The sequence below is a fragment of the Rhodnius prolixus genome, unplaced genomic scaffold (assembly GCF_049639745.1).
Source record: "Rhodnius prolixus isolate KJV_2025 unplaced genomic scaffold, Rpr scaffold_3, whole genome shotgun sequence".
Classification (NCBI taxonomy): Eukaryota; Metazoa; Arthropoda; class Insecta; order Hemiptera; family Reduviidae; genus Rhodnius; species Rhodnius prolixus.
Window position 1 is genome coordinate 15,271,424 of NW_027411603.1, and position 21,878 is coordinate 15,293,301.

A 21,878-nucleotide genomic window follows, 5' to 3' on the forward strand; every position below is an offset into this window, starting at 1 on the left:
TAAATTATTCTGTTTTATTTTAAAAAACCGAAAATTAAAAGAATATAATATCTTTTTTTTTTGTTTACAATACCGATGTTATTGGTATTTAATGTGGCGGTTGTTTTACATGCAGTTGAGTTGAAGAGTTCTAGCGCCGACAGAAAGAATGCTGGCGGATAGAAATTTGATGAAAAGAGAGAAACCGGAAATTAGAACTCTGTGAGAAAGGGTGGGCGTTTAGGAGAGGAGCAAGACAATAAAGATATAAGATTCTAAGGAGGATGGGCTTCTACTCGGCTATGCTAACGCCCTAGTGAGTCGAACGAAACACTCTGGTGTTCTGTTTTGAAAGGATGCTGAACAACCCTCCTCCATCAGATTGGCCTTTCTCTCTGACGCATTTAACGCCCATACTTCTGTTCTACTACAACTTGAGCAATGTGATCTCACTAAAGTCCACGACTTGGACCTTAAGTTGGGATATGGTGGACGGACTCTTGTCCTTTCCTAGTTTGCTTCCAAACAATCTCCAATTCTATTCACTATAGTGCTCTCTAGAGTAGTTGTTCTCATTCCACATTCTCCTACTCATCCTGGGTTACTTGTAAGTCGTGCCCGGGCTACACTGTTTATACGCAGTCCAAAACACCGCACTGGATTAACTAATTCACTCTGGCAAGTTGGCTAGCTTCGTGATGTGGTCCACTCCCACCATACTCTAGCTCACAGATCTGGCGACAGTATTAGAACCTTTTGAACATAGCACGGCTATTCGCCATTGCTTTTCTGAGCGATAAACTTAGTGCAGCTACATATACGTTGAGTTTATGACAAGACCAGTGGCCATTCAGATATTATTTTCATCATTTCCTAATCACTTATCAATTGTAGCTAACGGGATTAAAAAATTAAATTTTTTAGTTATTGTTTGGCACTAATTAACTTATCTATAATTTATATTCTTATTGGTTTATTTTGTAAAGTCGTAATAACAAAAATAATTTTGTTAATAATTAACAATTCTAAAACTTTTGGCTGAATTTCAATTATTTTAATTTAAAATAAAATCAGGTATCGCATCTTACCATTTTTGTTTTATTTTAAACTATAACTTAAGAACAAATTAAAAACTATTGCTGAAAAAATCTAACTAGTATTTAAATCTTGAATTAAAGAATAAATACTCTACTCAACTTTTCCAACAAAATAACGATAATTATGAGTTAATTAAGCGATTGTGCTAGTTTTACTTTAAAAAAGCCACGTTATTGGTGTTATCAAAATTATAGCACAAGAAGAATTTCATGTGTAAGTAGACATTCCACGTTGACGTTTTTGCCATATATTGTTTGTTTTTTAGTATTAAAGTTTGGGAAAAATTTGAATATTGCAAGGTAAGCAAACTGCTTGCGCTTTATTATAACGACTTCTGTTGAAGGAAAAGGGCAAAGCAGTGAACAAGAAGGACAAAGCTGAGCAAGAAGGGTGTTCTTTCTTACACACACAGTCACGTACATTTAGGAGTGCTTATATTATGTTTGGAGATAGGTAACTCTGGTCTGGAAAAAGTTCAGTTGGCCCAATACAGAGTAATGTTGGCAAAAGCTTGTCCAATAGCTTAGAACCAATCGCATTGCCACAGACACAGTGACACAGACCAACAGGAATTGTTCTACTATTGAAGGTACTGGTTGGTGGATTGAGTACGTTGGTTCTGTTATATGTTCTGTAGCAAAGTGGTACCATGCCATTCATTGGTGCTTGTGTTCTAACAAAATAGCATATGTAGCTTACACCATAAAACAGCTTCTGCACTCGTAGTTTAGGCGGTAATGTTTTAGCTCTCTCACATTAGCCATTATCCAAGCTTAAACATCATTACATTGTTTTCTTTTTTTTTGTATTTACCAATTCAATGGACATTCAGCTAAAAACGCTGTAAGTACGCTTCCAGCTAAATGCACTTTACCAGCTGAGTTCTACCCTAAACTTCATTTAAAATTTACAATCACAAAACTTTTCCACAATGCACTTTCGTATACGAAAATAATCTGTTTTTAAATAATTGAGTTATTTACTTTTATTTCTGTGGTAAATAATAAATTATTTTTAAAAACAAAGAGCGCAGTAAAACCACAATATCAATAACGAGAGAGTGGATTAGCTGTGAGATTAGTGAACAAGATTCCCATGCCAAGATCCCGATACTTGGACACTGAGATGCCCCTAGGTCAGTGGTCGGCAACCTATTTTAAGTAGAGAGCCATTTTCTCCTTAAATAATTTTAATAAATCTTACCAAGAGCCGCAAGGATGATTGTGTAAACAACTCTGTAGATCATTTGTATTCAGAAATTATTACTTTATGATATTCAATAACATTTAAATGTTTTATATATTTATTTTCACATATTGCAAAGTAAATAAACAAATAAATAATAACTAAACCTATGTTTGAATGAATTTGACGACAGTCCTATTTATTACGTGTACTATATTTTAATATAATTCTATTCAATTTCTAACCTATCATATCTAAAATTCTTTTTGAAAAAATATCTTTATTTTGATAAATGAAATTTTCATTTGTTTCAATAAAATTGAAATATACAATTTATTGAAGAGCCACACAATTTGGATAAAAGGGCCGCATGCGGCTCGCCGACCCCTGTCCTAGGTCATGGCTTTTAGAAAAGGCTTTAAGAAAAAAGCTTCTAGCTACCGAAATTAATGGAGAAGGGTAACATAAGAATCAACCCTTGAAACAGTAAAAAACGAAGAAATATGAAAGAAAATGAACGTTTCAAAAAATGTGCTGCAGAAAGTGGAGGAAAAGAAACTTAGATGGTACGGCCATATAACAAGAATGGAAAATGGAAGAATGGCTAAGAGGATGCTAGATAGGGGGATAAAAAGAAGAAACGGCAGTCCCAAGAAAGGATGGCGTCCGAGAAAATATCCACAGTTACAGACTGGAAGAAGATAGATCCAAATAGAAGCTGAAATTAAAAGAAATAATTGTTTGATAATAACCATAACAATGAACTCCAAATAAATAAAATGAAATAAAAAAATTGGTAAAGAACATACTGCATAAACTGTACTAGAAAATAAAAGAAACAATACTAATTGTAAATAAAAGTAATTGTGAAAAAGACTGCTATCTTTCCGAGCCCCTAACTGAAGCTTAAGCTTGGCTCATCTTTACAAATTTTCTAAATTTCCACACATAAAAAATAAATTATAAATCCCGATAAATGAAAATACTGAAACTACCAATGCAAAACTAATTCACGACTACCAATAGAACTTATGGTCTTAACGGCTTTCACCATTGACAATAGAAACTTTGCATTCTAAATTCGAAGCAACAATTGCTTTAGAGACCAAGAACGTCAGAGGAACTTCTTTTGGGACAGTCTTTTTGTAAAAAAAAAATCCTTAAAAAAAATAAAAATAAAGAAATAAATAATAATAATAAAATTAAGAAAAGAAATTAAAGTCAAAGTAAGTTGACCGTAATACTTAATGGAGAGGAATACTTAATGTAATAATTCGGAGGAGTTCATCACAGGCTGTCAAGTCTTCGAGTCATGTTGTTCAATAAGTTAGGCCTCCAACGATTAACTTTAGGTAATTCATGGACACTCACTTCAATAATTTATGTTGAAGTTTAAACAAAGAATGGAAATAATGTAGAAGGATTTTTAAAATATTATATACTCGTTTAAAATATTAAAACAAAAAATTAATTACATATGTTACATTTGTATATGATGCACTGTAAACATTAAAATTTATTAATGATGAAAATTTTCTTCGAAGAATAAATGCACAAGAACAGAAAAATAAAGATCGATCAGACAATAAAGTTCAGTCAGTAACGTATAGTATAGATACTGAGTTAAGTTTAAGCGAAGAAAAAGGTTTACTACTCGTACATGTGTGATAAAACAAAGTCAAGCAATTTTACTGTTTGACATATTTGTAAAATTTACAAACAAAAATTTACACTAAACATTGTTGAGTAATTGTGTTGTATATGAGTATAGTGTTGGTTAGAATTAACTGAAAATTTCCAGATTCTTTCAAGTATAAAAAGACCTATGCTCTAGTGGATGCTTTCAGAGAGTCTTAGTCAAACAAAACAATTAATACCATGCAAGGCATGTTTGTTACTCATATAAACAAATCCATCAAAGGGCTTAGCAGTATCCCTGCATTCATAAAATAAAATTTAATTAATAAAAATTAAAATTCCTTACATTAAAAATCTAAATAAAAACCCTTACATTCAGGAGCCTGGAAGGGAAACACCTACTGGGGGTCGGAAACGCTTTTTAATATGAATAAGCAGTAAAGTGCTAACTTTACTTTGATGTGAAAAGTTCTTGTCTACTTTAAGGTAAACTTAAGTGCGTCCCCCGTGATGGACTTTATTAATGCTTTAAAAATGTAAATGTCAAATTATCGAGTCACCACTTTACTCAACACCACAAAGGAATAAATACTGAAAAAAGACATCTTTAAATTTAGGTTCTCCAGCTGGACTTGAAATTCTAGCACTGGCGCAAGCCTTCACAGCTGTTATATCTCAATTGCCAGCTGACAAGTCTTTCTAACTGCTTCACAACAGCCGACTTTTAGTTTGGGCAAAAGCATCATCAGTTATAAATATTTGTACCCAGCTATTGATTATTATTATATTGACCCTCTTTTTCCGGCGCATCGAAATCTATAATCATTAGCGCCAATTATACATTTTTCTTTTCGTATATTAGAGCCACCAGAGCTAAGGTGGAATCTATTGACCTGTTGAGCTGCCACACGCATATCTTGCACACCAAGGAAGGGTGAAGCCTAGGTTATCAAATACAGACCACAATCCCCTCTTAAATCATCAAGAGAAATGTGACTTTGTTGATTGGACCACCCATTATTTTTCACCGAATTGGCGTGAGATTTATCGTTTATCAAAATTAAGAGTACTTTGGGTTTTACTTTATCTGTAAATATATATTATATTTAACAATATCTTCTTAATCCAAGTATAAGGTTGATCTGACTATGAAGTGTTAGAGGGAAAGTCAAAATAAACTAAAAAGTGTGAAACATTATGAACAAGAGCAACTTGCTCAATCAAAGCGAGATGAAATTCTCATCTCATTTTCAATTCTTTCAACCTCCTTCAGGGCTGGTTCATCAGGATTATAGAAAATGGGTTTACACTTGTATTTTGCTAACTCTTCTCACCCAATTCTACCAAAAGTGAGATAATTTATACAAAAACAATGCACAGCCGACAAATTCTCTTTAAACTTTAAAAATAATAATAATAATAACCCGAAATCATTCATAATAAAAGAAAACACACACATTATGACGGTTAAAACCATTGTTTATTGAGTAAAAAGCTGAGAGAAAAAGAAAAAATCAGTCTTCTTCGTACAATTTTAAATATTAGAGATAATCTGTGCAGTTAAATGAAAAGTAATTATCATTTCATTTACGTTATAACATAAAAAAAACAAAAAAAAAAGACCTTAATTTAATTTTTGCTTTACCCACCAACAATTGTGGTAGATAGAGCGTAAAAATATGCAGCGTGAGATTTTTAATTATAATTTTTTGTTGTAACAAAACCTTATATCTCACACCAATTCTATTCTCTCGTTCTCCACATAAAAAATTTAGTGAATATAATCCCCGAGGGAACGTATGAAAAACAAAATGGCAGCTTTATTAACTTCCATTATGTTTTCATAAAAAATAAATAAATTTTACAAACAAAATTTCAAATCGATTTCATTTTCTATTAAAACTTTTGTTTTAATAGAAAATAACCACTTGTTTGTTTAGCAATGAGAACAAACAACTTTTTATTCTTCCAACAACTTCTTATTAAATATAATTCATTTGCTAAGAAGGGCAAATTAGTTGAACAAGTTGGTTCAGGGATTTAGACCGCCCAGCATATAAAACCGTTGACAGACCCATCGTTACATACGCCACACGTGGGTCATAACGCGAAACGTGGGTATTTAGCAAAAAATAATAATAATTTCGGGATACGGGAGAGAAAAATATTCAGAAGGGTATTCATGCCGAAGTTCGCCAATGGCGATTTGAAAATAAAAAAGAATCTAGAACTGATGGAATTTTTTGGAGAATCAGATGTAGTCGCCCAAATAAAGAAGGAGAGATTGAAATGGTTTGGGGCAAGAGGAGAGGATGCCTGCGGGAAGGGTGCCCCGAAAACTATTAAATGAAAATAATCCCAGGAGGCAGAATAGTTCGAGGGCGCCCTCGACATAGATGGCTGGATGATGTGGAGTAAAATCTCCATAGAGTTGGGGTGAGAAGATGGTGCCTTAAGGCCGCAACGTGGGGAAAACTTGGTGCGGAGGTTCAGGTCCTACTTTAAGGACTTAGAGCACCAAGTAGTAAGTATTAGTTGCACGATTGATTTTCTTCTATCGAAAGAAATAATTATAATACTTCCCTCACATGAATATCCTAAGTTAAAAATTCTCTAATAAGAATATAAATCGATTTTGGGTAAAGAGCACGTAACCTCTAATTCACTTTTCGACTTACAGAGCAGCGAATGAATTTGTTAATGACAAAAATTGTCAATTAATTCTTTTTTGGTTTTCTGGAAACTTGCAAAAAAATTGTTTTAATTATTGGTGCCATTTTCAAGAAAATCTTTCAGTAAAGTGCTACTATCAGAGGGAAAGATTTTGATAAAGAATTTTTGATTGAAGAAATTTTGGCTTCGCTAAGTAAGCTGAATAAAACTTTTGATTTCATTTTAAAAGTAAATAAATATATCTAGTAATTCTTGTAGAGTGAATCAGTCACACATTGTTATTTATCACGATCTTTTAGACTTATCGAATTTCACATATCCATAATTGCAGTGGACAATATAAGATATCAATAACATAATCTACAGAGAACATTAGAGCGGAAACACTTCGAGAGCCAATAGTGTCTGAACAATTTCCTCCTCTTGTTATGTTGTATGGAAGCATTGGATGTTATTGAATGTGCAATGGTTATTGGTCATGAAACACACACATACGCACAACTTCCGTCCATAGGTACGTAGATTTAATTTCTTATGTATTGGTGAGATTGGAAGTTGGAGTTTAGTATTATACAATAGCATGAGCGGTATTATAGCAATTTCCTTTCAGCTAGCTAGTCTAACCAATGTTGTTACATAAAATGTTGGAACATGATGTCCTCTTTTCAAATTTTATACATAATTTTCTGATTGGGAGTTATTAGTTCTTATTTCTTACTCGTACCGAAAAGTTTTGTATCACTTAGGAATTTCGAGCAGTTTTTTATGTGCTCATTTAGCCCAAAGTGAAATATATTTTTAAAATATAGTTATTTTTTGAAATAGAGACAAATTTTAAGCTGTTCAGTTCAACAGCAGATATATTAGCAAACTATACAGCTTTGTAACTTTTTTTTTAATGAATACTAAAGTGCTAAAGTAACCTTTGTTTGGCTTGCCAGAGCTAATATTTATGTACAAAAAAATTGCAAAACTCAAGAATTACCGCCTAAAATTTTATTGTAGGCTAAAGGAGAAATATGGAAAAAGCTCAGCTTCATTAACAAAACAGACTCCCAAATAATTGACGAACAGAGCTAACAAATCTCAACATTTCTGCAGATAAAATATTCTGCAGCGAACTCTCACCTACCGCATTCAATTTACACACACTCACAAAACCTAAAAAGTACAAAATTTATTTTACAATGCATTCAATTTTTGCTGATACATTGATTCTCAGGTGAAATAATGAAACCACACCATTAAAACTTCATTTTTGGGGGTATTTCCAGCTGATTTTAATTTTAATTTGGTTTTAAGATGCGTCTAATAGTTTCGAGAACACTCCTCATCAGTTTCTTCTGAAGTTAAAAAAGAAGATAAGAAAAAAATATAAAAAAAATACATTAAATGTACAATGATGAATTTTTAATTATTTTTCTTTTTTTGACCTCCTGAACTTACAGCCATGCTGTACTTCTAACGATTTAATTAAAAAATTAACTAAACAAATTGTTTTAAATTAATAAATTGAAAATACTATCATTTTTTCATGTTTAAAAGTTAACCGCAATGTTTAAATTTATTACAACATTTAGGCAATTCATACATAACATTGAATAAAAGTTATTATTTAGTTAATGAGCAAAACTGCTAATGTAGCATTTGATGTTTTTAGGAATTTATTCGCGTAGTGTGAAGAATTTTGCAAGAACTCTATTTGATACCCTAATCTAGGAAACAGCCAGACTAGTCAAGGAAGGCTGGGACCGGCATAAGTACTATTGTTGCGTTATGATGAAGAAAAAGTAATCATTAGTCAACTACAAAAATAAAATATTAATAGAAAATAAAATACTAATAAAATGAAACATGAATAATACAAAAATATACTATTGCAATTAATTAATAAATAAGGTAACGGTATAATTAAATAAGGGAATTTAATTTCTATTTGTGGGTAAATACTCAATATTGAGTTTATATTTCTGATATTTTTGACTTTTGTTCGCAGTTTGAAATATATGGTATTGATCAGATAACCGTGCCCTATTATATACTTTCTACCTACAAACATGCATACTCTTTTAAGCGCATTGCACATATCAAATACAAACATATCATATAAAGATTCCTTTCATGCACATCACACATCGCTTTCATATTCTCTGCAGATGCAACTCAATATGACACAAGTTCACTTACACATAGATGTTGTCATAGTTGTTCTCTATGTTTTACAATTGAAAACAGATTCACAAAATATAAAATTCGCAATATTGAAAGAACAAATCTACTCAGCCTGCTTTGTCTTCTCGATATTGAGCCACATATTTACAAACTAACACACTGTATATTATGTAGTATATAAGTACCGTAGATATACGTAGTCGCAAACTAAGTATACACACACAATCACACATAAGCACATAAAAAAACCCTTCTTGTTTCCCTTTTGAATTCTACACATCTCTACATTCCATGTTATCATCAACATTGCTACCAAGATGAAAGCTATAGAAGTAAAGAATGGCCCTGGAAATGGAGTTTCAATTGTGAAAATAAAAGAAGAGAAGGGCTTTTCAAAAAAAATTGTTATACAAGTTTCGACATGCTTGATTCTTCTGTTACTTGTTCATTATTCAGCGGCTCTGAAGTCCATTCAGAGCTCCATATCATTAGCAACAGTCTTTTACAACTTTTATGTATTAAACCTTTTGGCAATTTCCGCTTTTCCTGCTACATTTCTACAAGCAACATCAAGAAGTACGCTAACAATTTCGATCCATCTCTACCAAATTAATATTTATTTCTGAATAATATTTATTTATAGTAAAAAAATTATTTATGTATAGAAACACTGCAGACAACTAGATATGAATTTTTATTACCGTGATAAAATTTGTGTTTATTTTAAAATTTAGCAGTATCATCGCGTTTTAGATGTTACTTTAATCTCCCTTGAGAAGGAGTGCTATTCTGGAGTGTTCCTTGATGTACAGAAGGCCTTCAAATCCATAGTGGCATATTGGACTTCTATGGAAGCTCAAGAGCGAACCTTCCACCCACTTATTTCGTTATTTTGAAATCATACTTGACTGACAGATATTTTCGAGAGGAAATAGAAACTATTATTTCTCGAGAGTTCAAGTTGTTGGAGTTTCGCCAGGCAGCAAGCTCAATCTACTCTTCAGACATACTAACCCATCCTAAAGCTCCTCCAAGATCTACCAACCAAGATCCATTAATAAACAGCACATGGAAACCTTCAGTCCCACCTTTATAGGAATCTCTATAGAAAAATAGTTCAAAAAATGGGCCATAAAACTGAACGAAACAAAATCTTAACACATTACTTTCACTTTTCGACGCACCCTTCACTCTTCGAGTTTTTAACCAATCAAAAATATTTGCTAGGTTACCAAACTGATAGCAAAGTTCTAGTCAGAAAAGTTGAAGATAAGCACAAATGAGGTCCGTTCAACCAAATATGGCATTTAACCAGAAATAGTAGCCAATTGAAGCGCATTAGAGCTATGATAACAACGGGTAGAAAGAAGCCAAATAAAAAAATTATAGGGGTAACTAGCGCTAATACAAGAAATAAAATAATATTAAAAAATAAATAAAAATCATATATGAAAGGAATAAAACAATTCTTACGGTAATTTCACATCATACTAGCTACACAGCTTTTTTTTTAGATCTTGTTAAATGTAACTATGCTGGATCATTTTCCGCATCATACTAAAGGTCCATTTATCTGAACTGTGAGCGATGGACAGCATAAATCAGCCTGCAACAAGTTATCATCAGAAGCCACCCAATAAAAACACAATTCGCCAGTATCTGTTGTTCTTTTTCAATAAAATAAAAATGGAAATTCTCAATAAACAATAGCTATTATTATAAATTGAGGGAAATTTTATTTTTACTAAAACGAAAGGATTGCCAGAGAAACGATTGAAACGAGGGTTTGCAGCATGATAGGAATAAGAACTTGGGAACAGGAAATTGTTTGCATTCAAAAATAGAGGAGTCTAATAGACCAAAACTGGGGCATTAAATGGGAAAAGTACTGTAGGGCCTCCGGTAAATGGAGGAGGTTTAAGAAGAAAAGAGATCTTAGATAGCAGAGTATAATTCAATAGAAAACTATTTTTTGAACCAATTATTCTGTATAAATTGTGATAATTAATCATTGCCTGTATTTACGAGTATTTCATTAAAGAGACAGTATAATGTATGCTCCACAGAATGAGTAAATATCAAGAAGAAAATGGATCCACTTCTCCCCAAGAAAAAATATTTCGTTAAAAAAACAAAAAATATCAGGATGGATGTATATACAATTTGTCGTATGAAACACAAATAAAATACATTATATTGCTGTATTTGCCATGTAAATTTGTTTCGTCCTTTTAAAATACAAAACCAACTCTAGCGGTTTTCTCTGCAATTGAAGGTTTCCACTATTCAAAATCAACACGATTATTCAGCAAACATCGAAATATTTTGTCGCCTTTTACTGTTGCTTATGAATATTTTACTCTTGCTGTTATTCATGGATAATGAATATGATTATTGATTAATTTGAATAATGCTGGCGAATCTACGATAGAAATATTAAGTCAGAATTGATATTCTAAATATAAAATGGTAAAAGATTACATTTATTTTTATTTTAATGTGTGACTTAAAAAATAAAAAAAAATGTTAAGTTATATAAGGGAAGGAATTAACTCAGTACATCTCAGATTAGCTTAGATGGATTTCTACGCGAGGATTCCAGGCCCGAATCAGCTGACGGCCTTTAGATTGTTCCTTACTTGGAGCTTCTTAAGGTGCAGGGTTGTATATAACAAGGGAAGATATTTGGAGACCAACAGTGCAATGAAAAAGATTAAAGCGTTAATATCCTCGACTTTAGATAAAAAAAAAAAATCCAAGTTATTATAAATAAATGGCGGATTCTTTCAGAGGCGATGAGAAACACAAACCATAGATTTGATCACATTTTAAAGATTCACACCCCATTAGGTAGACATTCGATTCGTTAGACTTTAAATGTACAAAGAATAATCAGTATTATCTCTCCACGATTCATTATTTAGCAAACTTCAAAACTCTTATATACGAACAGTTCTTAAGGTAATAAAAATAAAGATAAAAATATAACTGCCCTTAAATTAGCTACACATAAATGCACGTTGCGAGATAAGCTTAAACGATTACCTTAAAATTTTCAGTGCACTGCCTGCCTCTGGACAGTGTTCTCATGATTCAGAAAACACTGTCCATCATCCGACAGTGAGCGAAAGAAGCTTATAGAAAGAGAAAAAGAAAACTAAGTGCTCGCAGCTTCGTGGGAATCCAGAACCCGCTAATCACTGAACTTTCCCCTTCTCCCCTTCTCTACGAGCCGCTGTTATAACACATTCGTATATCTTGTACTGACTGTTAAGACTGCATTAGAAGTTTTCAAGATGCTGAAGGAAATAGAATCAGTTTTGCAGTCATATCAATAAAACCTGTCGCCAACTGGTATTTCCAACTTCCAGGCCTCCTACTGAGAGAGGAATGTTTAAGATGCCAAACAACCATTGGACATCAATCTTCTACCCTGCCCTGGCAAGGTCAGTTAGCAGTTTAGTGAATGATATATTAATTAAGTGTTGCTAATTAGTGCCTTCCAAGACCTAGCTGATGTCTATAAGATATCTCAAAACATATCAATTCGTAAGTAATACACCGAAATATGAGATAGTAAAAGGTTTATAATTTAATGATCACAGTTAGATACTCTTTATCCAGAGGCAAACAAAATTGAGTTAGTTATTGAATTTTATCTCTGGACACCAGAGTGATATTAGCAGGCCATTCATTCAGCTTTTCTTTTACATGAGAATCAAGTGCTCACTTCTTTATTTATTCCAAAAAAAGGATTACTAATCCAGAGGTTATTTTTTTCCACGCTAGCCACGCGGTTAGAGGTGCGGTAAGATTTATTGTGGTACATTTTGCCATCCGCCTCTGTTCACAAAGCCTAATTCCGAAGTTTGACGTAAGCTCGCCTAACAAAATAGATTTTATTTTACTCATATTTATAAAAAAAAAATTTAGAGATTAATTTTTTTTGTATACACCTATTCCTTCATCTTCTGTTCTTTCATGTTTTCTTTTCTCATAGAATCAATATTTCAGGTTGCCACTTCATTAAAGTGATTACAAGATATTTACTTAAATAACAAGTAGTTCAAGAAAATGTTTCCATTAAGTAACACATACGGGGAATATTTAAATAATATCTAAATTTACGCAAGGAAACAAAATATATACACGTTATTTATGTAGTATATAAAGAAACATAGAACTACATGAATGAACTAATATATACTTAATTAACTCAATAAATGTTACAAAGGATGTCACTCGGCCCTTAGGCAAAGTTCTATTAATATTCAGTCCTTTAGGGTAGTAAGTTTACATGTTGAAATGTACGTGAGTTGAAGCCATATTTACTTAGCCTAAAAGTCACGTCTCCCTAATAATAACTAAAATATTAGTAAATAAAAATTATTTTCCAAAAATTGCCACAATTTTGTAAAATTGATGTTCGTAGTTAAAAAATATTGTCATCTCAGTTTTCATTTTGCATTAAGACTGACTGCACACGTTGAAGAGTGCGAACTACCAAGGAAAGTTATGAACGAGAGAATAAGTCACCAGAGGCTATATATTTCGTTTCATTTTACATTGTAATTTAATTACAGGCCTGGTTTTAAGATTTTTAGTTGCTAACAGCTTATCGGAGTTTTGATTTGAAGCATGGGTTGCCAGTTATGAACCCTTATGGTTCTGGCGCTCTGCTAATTTTTGGACTCTTTCTTAAAAAATAGAGCACAAAAGCAAAGAAAATAACGGAGAGAAGAAAAATATATTTACTCTGTTTACAAGAAATAATTCTAGATCAACAGTTTTGGTTCCCTTTAAATTTTTATGTATTACCGTAGGCCTTGAAGGAAATGAGCCTAGAACAGTAAGAATGTTAATTTTATGTATTAATTTTTTGTAAGGTGAATCTCTATACAACAAGCTATAATGAGTTACAAAAAGGCGCCACAGTAATCGAGCGGTTAGAGGCGAGACCTGTAAAGCTAATATGTATTGTAGTATGTACTGGGTTCGATTCAGTCTTAGGCCTTGGATTTTATTTAATGGTTAATAAAAGAAATTTACAGTAAAGTATGTTTGCTAGTCGCTTCCGTCCACGACACCTGACTGGTAGTTGGACGTAAAGTCGGCTGAAAAAATAGGCATTACTTTATTTTATAAGTTACAAAAAGAAGATGAATTGTAAATCCGTTGCACTACAGTTAATTATCACTTTAGCAGATAGCCTACCACTCTCAAGATGACGCGGATCTTGACCAAGACTAAGATGAGTGCCTTGCTTCTTAAACTGGACCTTTATCTTCTTATTATGTCAAGAACAGGTTGTTCTACCGTAATCAGATCTAAGAAAGTAAACGTTCAGCTAACCTTCGAAGTGAATTTTGTGAGGAGGAAAATAAACTATCGGCAGCAAAGTTTAGAGAACACTGAACTTCAAAACTTCATTTTGCATGGTAAACACAAAGAACAATAAAAATCGTGGTTAAGCATCAGAAAAAGTGTTTCAGAACACTAACTACTGAAGAAATGAATAATCCCTAGGTTTGGAACAAAGAATTCCTACGAACAAGCCATCCGAATACTGAATCAAATCTACCACTTTAATACTAACTTGTGTTTTTGAAAAAAATGCCAAACATTCATTCATCTGTAAAACTACTAAAATGGGGTAACTTTACAAATTTGTTACATGTTTCTATAACCGCTATTGTAGCGTAACGAAAATCGTCTATTTTAATAAAAGCATTTTAATGAGATGTACAAAAGCCACGTTTTATTTGATGCAGTAAGTGTTAGGTAATGTTTTGCTCAAAGTAGCGCGAACAAACTGCTTTTAATAATTTTAAACTGCATAATGCTTTTATGCACCCTGTACGTACATCAACGATGTCTAGAAGAGTTGTTAACAACCAGTTAGCCGATTGTATTATACAATATTAACTTTTAAGGAATGTATATTTTTTATAAAGATTTGTTCCCAATTAAAATTGGTGTATTATCGGTGTTTACAACAAAAAGTAAAATAAAATAAATACATATGTACTACATATTGGAAATTGATATAGTCATATTCAGAGAATGGGTATAAAGCCAAATCCAACACGATCAATCTACTGTGACTCCCCTGGGTGTTTGGGTTTGTAGTACTAAGTGCCTATAAAGGGCACAAATGTGGAGTGAGTAATTCTGTTCGGGGAGAGAGCTAGTTTCTTTCCCTATGGGAGCGCTTAATCGAGTAGTTGCATACATCAACTACCACTAAATTAAACTCTCAAATTTCAGGCTGAGATTCTCAAATTAGTCTCATATTCCAATAAATAAACAAAAAGATTTTGAAAATAAAAAATAATTATTGTCCAGTAGGGATCAATGTTTTCATATCCTGGCTTTTCTACCAATCTGACCGTTCAAATCGTCTGATAAGTCTTTTGTATCATTTCTAGAAGATTCATCATACGCTTTGCCTAGCAAATCCTAGAAATCGACCTTCCCTACAACACCAGTTTTCGTTTCTATGGGTTCACGAGCATTGATGAGATAATAATTAAAGAATGCGCCTTACAATCTTAGTTAATATGTTCTGGGGTGCCGGATTTCGAGAGGATTACTTGAGGTTTTATCTTTTTACCCATCAGGAACCCTGTTCCAAGGACTTATCGTGGCAGACTTTGAATACCGAGAAACCTTTGCTAACCTCGTTGCTTCTGTTCTTCTTCCATCGCACCTCAATTTTGGCTTTTAACAGTTCATTAGATATGTCTAGTAAGGAACGAACGATTCACGCCCCTATTAAAACATCGTATCGCCGTAAAACCACTCTAACTTTAATGTTTTTTCTGGTTTCTTAACAAAGAGCTTTAAAGGGCTTCCACTCTTCGTCCAACCATAATCTTCGGGACCATAGTTCTTCAGTTCAGCTTTTCTCTCTCCCTCTCTCTTAGGATTTGATGGCCTAGGATAAGTCCAAAAATTACGCTTATTTGAAATAGAGACAATCTTTCGCCATTATCCATTAACGTAATTGAGTTAATTGGCTTTTTTTTTAAAGCTTCCCACATCACCACAAAATGCTCTCTTCTCTCCGATGTGATGGCGACTCATTGATTCATCAGAGAATGCCTGCTTATCTCACAGCAAATCGGCGGATATTCACAATTCACAACTGGTAGAAACACGTGGCAGCATGAGGAAGCATTTGGGTAGAGTACCCCTAGGAGTTGGCCTTTCTCGAATAGCAATTCCGAACACCTTGTTTTTTTAAAAGGTTTCAAATTTAATATTTCTAATAAATAAATAGATAAGATTTTCGTAATAGAACTAAGCATTAATCTATAAAGTATAACTCTTAATAACAAAGCTATAGCTTTTTTAAAATATTACTCCTATAAACATCCGCATCGAAGCTTTTCTACCAAATTAAACTTTTGTCTATCAAATTCAATATTTTTCAATAAAACATTGAATTTTGGAAGTAAATGTGCTTTAATACAAAAGGATGCCACTCGACAAGAAAATTAAAATTGAAATACCTACTGTCCGCTTAGTTGATTATTAAAACGAAATGAATGAAGTTTCCACTGTTTTTTGTATGAACTTATAAAAAAAAAGAAAAGAAAAACGAATGAAAATTACTCTGAGAGAATATTTAAAAAAAGCGTTAGCAATAACAAAGCGTTTCAGCTGAGTATAATCCTAAAAATGTCATCACCAACTGAAACAAGGACCATTAACTAGCATTTAGACAATTTATGACTGGAGCAGAGTTTCCATGTGCACAAATTCTCCATATATTCATTTCTTGCGATGTAATATCTAACTGGAAGTGTGTAAGGGAGTCTATCCATATGTAAAAACAAGATTAATAGCTTAACAACAAACTGTAAACATAACTATTTGTTAGCAAAGTTTGTAAGTGTGAAGATATTAAATGTAAGTTACAGTCAGTTCTCTATAAATGGATCCTAGAACAAACACAAATTTGAAGTGAGCACATTTCTCGAAATATAGTTTAAAAAAATTAAACGGCTTCAATATTATATAATATGCTTACTCAATGAAATGTTTCTATTGGAGGAACTTGATCATAACATTTCCAGAACTCTACTTACGAGTAGAGTAAGTTCTTTGCCCTCTCTAAAAGTTTCAAATCAATGTATGACTGAAATACGCTTGTCCAAGTTCAAAAGTAACCTCTTAATCATTGTAAATCTAAACCATAACGGTAAAATCAAAAAAGAAATTCTGCAAATCTCTAAAACGAAATATTGGCAACAGATTTTATGCTGATAAAGCCTAATCATGCGCAATATTTTTACAATAAACAATTCTCTTGGGAGAAGAATTCCGAGCCTTTAAATAAACTATCCTAAAAAATATTTAAATTAATAAATAACAGATCTGCGTATTGTAAGTATAAAAAGTTTGTAAAATATAATTGGAATCATTGAAAGAAAAAGACAACAAAAACAAATGAACTACCAATCTATTTGATAAAGCGGCATTCGCGGCGAACCTATTTTTTTCAACACTGAAATTTCAATTTATATTAACAATATAGTAGTTATTAACCTGAAAGGTCAGTTTAGTGATAAGCTACCCTCGAATCTCTCACAAAAGTGCCCAAAACGAGCACATAAAAGAGTGTTATAATTTAGTGATATATCTAATCGAATGCAATCAGTACACTAAGTTTAGTGAAAATTAAGAGAGGTGATTTAGAGAAAATTATACAAATATACTAAGTTAAGTGGCACATTTCTTTTGGCTGATTTTTCAAAAATATTATTTTCAGATTCCTTAGAAGAATCTAAATCAAATATTGAATTTAACTTAAGATTTTTAGTTTTTGAGATGCGTTGACAACAGATAGATCTAACTGCCGGCTTTTAACTTTTTCATGTTAGGAGATCTCAAAATGTATTTATTTCCAGCGTAAAATCAAGATTGAAAAGTTGTAAGAAAACCGAGAGACTAATTCATGACAGTACACTGTTTAATTGTTTATTTTTAATTTATTGTTTTTTATTATTTTTTCGCATCGACTATTACGGTGGTGGTCATTAGCGCCAAAGGTGAATTATTAAAGTGTCTCCACTTTTCTACTAATTGGATACATATATAATATTGCTGAGTGATTGAGAGCAGACCAACAAAAAGGCCACGGATGGAAAGTTGCTGACATGAATTTTCATGTTTATGCATAATTAAACTGTTAAAATGGAAGTGAGAACTGAATGCGTTATGAGCTGTGTATCAAATTATCGAAATTAGATTTTGTCACTGATAGCATAATACATGGAGGTAGTTATTTATATCACCTCACTGCATTTCTACCTAAAATGTTAATTGCTACAGAATATTAAAGTTTATTATTCCGTCAGTAGTTTTGTACACGAATTCTGTGATGGTACTTTGTTAAAGCATCAATTCTACAGCAATTATTTTTTTAAAGATCAATACAGTAAAAAAAATAAATCTACTTCAGGAAACGGATGAGCTACGTTCAAAATAAATATCAGTAGTCCTCATTTCAATCCCAATAAATTAAAATCCTTCTTGATAAGGTCTTAACTAAGCCTCATTTCTAGCAATATTTCACCGCAAGTAATCGTAATTCTAACACATATAAAATATAAAATAATCAATATAATATTCAAATAAGATATAAAAATATATAGTAGCTGAAGTTTTTTTTATGTACTAAGATGAAAGAAGTTCAATGAAAGTTTGGTCCATACCATCTTAAGGAACAGATATTTGAGGACTACGTGACCCAGGCGTGGTCGGTGAGGGGTTGCAAGTTCAGTACGTGCCCAAACCTATCAATTCTAAATACAACCGACGATATTTGGCAGGCCTTTTGAAAATGCATTCAGTATAAACTGTAACAGAATAGTATGTTAAAATTTATATTTTCATATACGTACATATATAAACTACTTCATTTTGTTTTTATGACCCCTGCGTTTCTTTTGATCAGAAAACTTCATTAAAACTCTAGTTAAGTTTTTTTTAACTACGTTATTATATCAAGAAAGAGAACTGGTTTTCACACATACTTGAGTCAGAAGACTAAAAGAATAAAATATAATTTCCGTTCCTACATCAAACACTAAACTTACCAAACTTAGACAAAGATCACGTAATTGCCATCCGACCCTTTTATATTCAGACGAATAAAGAACAAAAGTGGAGAGAGAAAACTCCATTAGGTGAGTGGCATGACACGTGCCTGCCTGGTTTCCAAAAATAGCATTTGAACTCAATGTGTCGACATACAAAATGCTGATTTAGGTATCAGGATTTAGGTATACACGGTCAGGCAGCTGGTTTGATCTCAACGTGGATATGTTTAAGAAGACATTGCTTTAATGGAGTTCATCTTTATTAGAGCTATTAAGAAAGAAAAGAAAACTTCCAATTCATCTCAGTACTGCTTGGATTTTGGAGTCCCAGATTAAGTCTAGCTCTAGGTCGGAACAGGTTAAGGTGAAATAGCTTTGTTTGGGCAGGTGTGTCTGTCAAGTGGCTCTCAATCTAGGACTGGGATATACGTGCTAGACTCGGTTTATATTGCTGTTGGTTTATTTAGGGTCGCCACATGGCCTCAGAGAAACTATGGACAGCTGATGACTTTGGACACTCCACACATACAAATAATAATAATCTGCTACATGTAAACCTGAATCTCAATCATTCAGTAGACTCTCTAATCTCCTAGTCCTCTCCTAACGATGCGTAATTTGTTATATCTCTGTTTATACCTCGACAAACGCCCAAATTGAAGCTTTCCAACGCAAGGATCAATTTTTTGGAACTCGAATTGCGTTACTACATTACCAAAAGATGGCTCAGAAAATAATCAACTACAAACAAAAATAAAACCATTACTAACTTCCAATTTAGAAACATGGTCTCACTGCGTTAACACGAAATACTTCAATACTACCAATCAAACATCTTTTCTTCGAATCCCTACCGATGGCTTTCGCGATCATTTAGACGCATGCTAAATACAATCGCAGAAAATAGTTTCATGAGTTTATCATTTTAGGTTCTCCGACCTGTGAATCCCACGCAATTAAAATTATTCTATCTCATTGTCACTTCATTTTCTATTTTTAAATTATGTATTATTTACTTTTTCATTTTTAATATTAGAGATGATTTGCAATTGTTTATTACAAACTAAAATAATGGCAAAAACTATATTATTACACTTTATAAAAGTATAAAAAATATTATGTAAGAAAAAGAATTCAATATTCATACTCAAATAACTCTTCAATATATTAACGACAGTATACTGGAATTTTTTGAATTCTTGGTATAGATTTGTAACATAGTAAAGTAACTATGGCACAAATATTGAATATTTAGTCGTCCTCTGCGTTAAGTATCGATAAACCTTGTAATCGTTTTGTCACTTACAGCCCTTTTAATCCAGTACCACTAAACCTCTAATTTTAACAAACATGTTTCTTATACCCAAGGAGATCATAAGTTGGTGTAAATTAAATTCTGAATCAATTTGGTAGAGAAGTTTCCCAGTAATTTCTCTGGCCCATCAGTAGCTGGACTGCAACAGTAGACTTCGATCCATTTTAAACGTTGTTAAAAAAATGCACTGATCGTACAAAAACAAAGTTGATCTAAAAACAAAAAACAAAAATAGTACAAAATTATTGATGAAATTGATTAAAAAGGACGAATAGCCGAGGGAATTGTCACAATCCTTGCAAAAACTCGTTTCACGACTAACTTTTAAAATAAATATTGAAGGAACCTTATGCCAATTGTCAACAACTAAAAAAAAAAAAATTCTCGCCGAAGGTGGTACAGAATGAGCAGGCTGCAGGCATCCCATAAGCATAATTCATTCTAGAAGCCAGTGATATGTACTTAAATTTTAAGTTTTCATTGACTTGGACAAAATAAAACAAACTTATCTTATTAATAATTAATTTCTTGTTAAATATTATTTCTTATAAATATTCTGCAGTGAGTAAGTACTATAGATAAAAATAATTATGTTTTAAAATTTGGTGTATTGATTGCCTAACTACTCGTTGAGTTGTACGGAGTAGTAAAACAATAAACTTGAGTATCAAGTTACTGATGGGGCCACAGAAATTACTTAGAAACTTTTCAACCAAATTGATTCAGAATTTAATTTACACCAACTTATGATCTACACTAAAATTTTGATGGATGAAGTTTTCAGTCTCTTGATTAAATTCTGAATTGATCCAGGTATTATTCGATTGGTTGTTACATTCGTAGAACCATTTATAATAAATGTTAGCACTAATTTCACCTTATTACAGTTCCTGCTAATAATTATAAACAAAAAAAAAATGTGCCCTGTACCTGTAGTTAAAAACTATATCAACCAGCATCATCAGAGCTATCGATTAATTGTGTCTCTAGCAACCATAGCAGCTCTGTCTGTTGAGAATACGTTGCCTGTATGGAAGCAATGGTGCCCTAAATTTAAAGAAGTCATTTTTAGTGCTCTTAGTTCAAAGAATCCTAAAAAAAAAAAATGGAACGCACAAGAAAAGGAGCGTAAAAGATTGGAAACTTGTTTCGCAAATTCATCGTAATTTAGGAAATTTGTTTACGAGAAATATTTAATGTGACCGACAATTTAATTTTTCCTTAGATGAAATATTGAGTAAAATTCCACAAAACTTTTGTGTTCCCCTGCGCTCTTTGCTTTCTTTCGCTCAGAGAAATTAAAACTCCTTTAACTTCACCTACTTCTACGTTATTATAACTGTCCAAATTTTATTTTTATAATTATTATTTCTACGCTGCACATCTCCGCTTTACATAATTCTAAACTAATATAAATAGGCATGTTCTATTATAAGGCTTTATAAAAATGTATTGAAGGTTTACAACAATGAAAATATCCTTTTTCAAGGTTTCGTCTGCTTCAAATAATATTTTTACAAGTGATTTTATCCAAAACTTGTTGTATGACCGATTTTGAATAAAATGTTTTCTTAATTAGTTTCATTAAATGAAGCTGAGTTATAATTAGGAAAAAGAAAAAAGCAAAGGAATAAAATCTTTTGAGAATAAAGAAAAATAAACTAATAAAACTAAAATTGAAAAAACAAATATTATAAGGCAAATTTAAA

At 32.3% G+C, this 21,878-nt stretch overlaps 1 protein-coding gene and 2 long non-coding RNA genes across 7 annotated transcripts in view; 2 read left to right on the forward strand and 1 right to left on the reverse strand.

Moving 5' to 3' along the window:
• The window catches only part of LOC141453690 (uncharacterized), a 493,018-nt gene that overhangs the window by 374,953 nt on the left and 96,187 nt on the right, over nucleotides 1-21,878 (reverse strand). For 2 of the 3 annotated variants that reach the window (XM_074127182.1, XM_074127180.1), the window contains exon 1: nucleotides 3,524-3,658. The exons of the other annotated variant lie outside the window; for it this stretch is intronic. The gene's annotated coding sequence lies outside the window, so the exon portion shown is untranslated. Of the gene's footprint in view, nucleotides 1-3,523; nucleotides 3,659-21,878 lie in introns of those variants that run through there. 3 annotated transcript variants of the gene reach the window in all.
• Nucleotides 1-21,878, forward strand: part of LOC141453696 (uncharacterized) — a 118,940-nt gene that overhangs the window by 68,568 nt on the left and 28,494 nt on the right. The window lies entirely within an intron of this gene.
• On the forward strand, nucleotides 3,747-8,404 carry LOC141453697 (uncharacterized). Of its 3 annotated transcripts, none has more exons than XR_012458127.1 (4): nucleotides 3,747-3,857; nucleotides 6,581-6,801; nucleotides 6,905-7,087; nucleotides 8,234-8,404. It is a non-coding gene; the product is annotated as an uncharacterized lncRNA (long non-coding RNA). The 3 variants fall into 3 exon arrangements; XR_012458126.1 differs by having other exon boundaries at nucleotides 6,581-6,766; nucleotides 6,873-7,087; nucleotides 8,234-8,402; XR_012458128.1 differs by having other exon boundaries at nucleotides 6,581-6,766; nucleotides 8,234-8,401.